At 39.5% G+C, this 3,480-nt stretch overlaps 1 pseudogene; it reads right to left on the bottom strand.

Moving 5' to 3' along the window:
• Positions 1-1,140: 1,140 nt before the first annotated feature.
• Positions 1,141-1,983, bottom strand: LOC120925007 (annotated as a pseudogene).
• Positions 1,984-3,480: the final 1,497 nt, after the last annotated feature.

The raw sequence follows: 3,480 nt of genomic DNA, 5'->3' as shown, positions 1-3,480 counted from the left end.
ACTGTATTGTATGTTTAATGAGAAGAATAGAGGTATAGACAATAACCAAACCTTCTGCTAGTACCACAGAACATTCTGATCGACGCATTCCACCAAGTAAAGAGAAGTAAGAAGCAGCAGATGTAAGCAGCCTGTGAATATTCCATAAATGTGCTGCGGTTCTTTTTCATCCGGCGCTGTGTTCCTCTATCGTATTTTTCAGAAAACAGTCCTCTATTTTCAAGTAATCACCGCACAAGCAATTGTCATTGGTGCTCATAAATATCAAAGCCTTCTTCATTCTCTTGCCCAAAGCAAAATTCTTTGCTGTGTTTTGAAGGGAAGTAAAAAAGAGGTATCCCGCATTCCAATGCATCACAGGAGAAATAATCTTTTATTTATACTTAAATTAACTGAACGAGCCTCTAATGCGTTGGTGTTATAAACAACAAAGGCAAGAAACCGTCAATGATAACAGGGCAATAAGACTTTAAAGAATGATCATAATCAATATTATCTAAGTAACACATAAAATGCATCTCTGTGTCTAAACAATCTACCAGTTCAACATGTTTTCTAGGCAATAATAAAAACTTCTTCTACGTGAAGCCACTGTTATTCTGACTCTGTTCTGTCAGTTTAGAATAGTGTTAGAGAGATTAAAACAGCCTCGTCCAGCAGGATCTCCAGCAAGGCCATGAAAAACAACGGGGCTGTGTGTACAGGGTATACATGATTTCTGGTATCAGCGTATCGATAACAAACACATTTCCAGTTTGTATTATTTTCTGACTTTTATAGCCTGTATTTTGTTACAAATCTCTGCAGTACCTTCTGTGCCTGCAGAGCTGCCAACGTAGCTCTAAAAAAAGCATGTGAAAGCTTTGTGATCGGGCCTCAAGTCACCCACACACTTCTCAAACCCAGCAAATTATTTATTTTTCTATCAAATTTATGAAAAGCAAAACATGCTTGGGCTTTTTGATCAAAACCAATCACAATTTTAGTATCAAACAGATAAAAAAGTGATTGCACAGTTTGGGAAATGTTGGTTCATTATTGGTTCATTATTGGTGTGGTTTAATGAGTTTTTTTTTAATTTAGTATTTCACTGCATTAGATGTTAACCCTAAAGAAGAACTCCAGGGATTACAGTACTTTTAAAAATGTGCTGGCTTATAGAGGTTTTTTTTTTTTTCTATCAATAATCCTATTTTATTTAGTTCAGCAGACAAGATTCGTAGGTAGGCACCATATATTTTATATTAATAAACGCATCTTCTCCTCCATGGCGCTCAAAAGCTTCTAGTGTTTCTTGAATCAGGTCACCAATGTTTTCACGTTTTTGCTGGCTGTAGTCAATGCCATCGCCTGAGTTCACATTTATATTCTTGAAGATGTTGAGAATGGGAAGAATCTGGCGGTAGAAGGGGACAAGAGCTTCACCCACCATTTCAGATGAAACAACTAAATGCTGCAGAACTTTGAGAGTGGTGCAGATGACTTGCCGGGTGCGAGTGTTTAAGGCATTTTTTATGGGTATAATGAGCTGAGGAATGACAGGCAGAATCTTTGGTCCTCCGTGCTCCAGCATGTCATGGACTCCCTGACGTGCAAAAAATTCATAAGGATGTGCCATTTCACAAAGACCATCAAAGAAGAGAGGCAAGTAGTGGTGATAATCCAATTTCTCAATCTCCACCTTCCAGGCTATTTTGTTTCCTTTCGTATCCTGCTCAAGGGCGATTGGAAAGTCTCCTCGCTCATAAAACTTGCGAAAAGTCGTGGGCTTTGCAGGTCATTCTTTGAATGCCCCTGCTGCTGGGGGGCCTCTAACTGTTGAATTCTTCATCATGGCTCGAACGGTGAAGCCCTCAGAAGAAGATTTGCCCTTGGTGTGCTCGAACTGCACAGCCTTCCCGGTGTTGGTCCCAATCACCATTTTTTTTCAGAGGAGAGGATTCTCTATGGAATGTAACCGGCGGAATACAGGTGAGCAGTGGTAGCCTCCGGCTTATAGAGGGTTAAAGTGGCAATGAGCCAAAAAATAAAAATGTAAAATGTTGCAGCTTACCAATACTTAAATGTGTGTTCTCTGTCTATGGAGGATCAACAATGTCATCCTTGGACCGCGGCACTGTCTGGAGAAGGTTGTGTTAGATCAGGGGTCCTCAAACTTTAAAAAATGGGTGTCAGTTCACAGTCATTCAGACTGTTGGGGGACGGACTATAGTTTGAACAAAAAAATATGAACAAATTCCTATGCACGCATCTTATTTGTGAAATGTGGAGGTGGCTAAGGTGTTCTTCTAACAGATACGGCACCTCATCCCTGGGTAATAGTAGAAAAAATAGGGGAAGTAGGGATTATAGCGGTGACAAAAAACAATTAAAACGGAAAAATATTTGTTGCTTTTAAGATGACATATATTTTTTATTATTGAACAGATAATTGTAGTATTGTTAATCAATGCAACCATCAAGATAAACAGTTGAATTGTACAGCAGTAAGTCCCAACATGTTTCGCCAAAGTATTGGATTCTTCAGGGGGTAGAGTACAATCAATAATGTTTGTAATTCCACAAAGAAAGACAAATAATTAATAATGCAGAGCAATGTATAAAAAATATTATGATAAAGGTATAAATGATAAGATACAAAGCATATAAACACAGACTGGGAGTTAAACATATCAGGGTCCTATTGGTCATAGTGTAGTCCAGCCACAAATGTGGCCACTGTTCACACAATCGGTCAGATAAGCAAACAGACCTACCCCAAGTCAACCAGAGACCAGGTCTAGCAAAGGCACCCACGACGGTAAACCAACCACTGTCCTAGTGTGGCTGCAGGGGACTAAAAAGATCAATGCTACAATAAAGAAACCAAACAAGAAACTATTAAAAATGGGGACAAAAGAGCTCCAAGGCTAATAAATGTCACTAAAGGGGCTAACATAGCCTCTGTACATACCATGTTTCAAAGATAAAGAATTAACCATACAGATGGGGGCGCTGAGCAAAACTACCCGAGTCCAGGAATGGAGTCAGTAGATGATGGTATATGGCTGAATGGATATAAAAAATATAAAAATAACTTCAGTTAAACACAGTGCCAGGGAGGGACAACACTCCATACTTGGTCGAAAAATATGTATTTATTTAAATTGGCTTACCTGTGTTATAGTCTAAACATTCTGAGGCTGTTAAACCGAAGTTTCACTAACAATACAAATGGCCGACCAAAGTAGCCAGGTAGATGGCAGAAAGTAAGGTAAATAACACCTATGTGGAGTAGAGATTACAAGGAAATTAAATAAATAGAGGTCAAAAAAAGTGTAAACAGAGTGGACCAATGAGATAAATTTTACCTTTAAACAGCCTGAATGACAAAATCAGTGCCCCCATGGAACCCCCTCCAGCAACAGAAGCTGACGGTGTCTGTTTAAATAGTCCCCCAGTCGGCACGCCGTCTGACGTCGCCGGCCAGCAGCGGACGTA

This window comes from Rana temporaria, chromosome 1 (genome assembly GCF_905171775.1).
Source record: "Rana temporaria chromosome 1, aRanTem1.1, whole genome shotgun sequence".
Classification (NCBI taxonomy): Eukaryota; Metazoa; Chordata; class Amphibia; order Anura; family Ranidae; genus Rana; species Rana temporaria.
The sequence above is the reverse complement of the archived record's forward strand: the minus strand, read 5'-3'. Positions and strand labels throughout refer to the sequence as shown.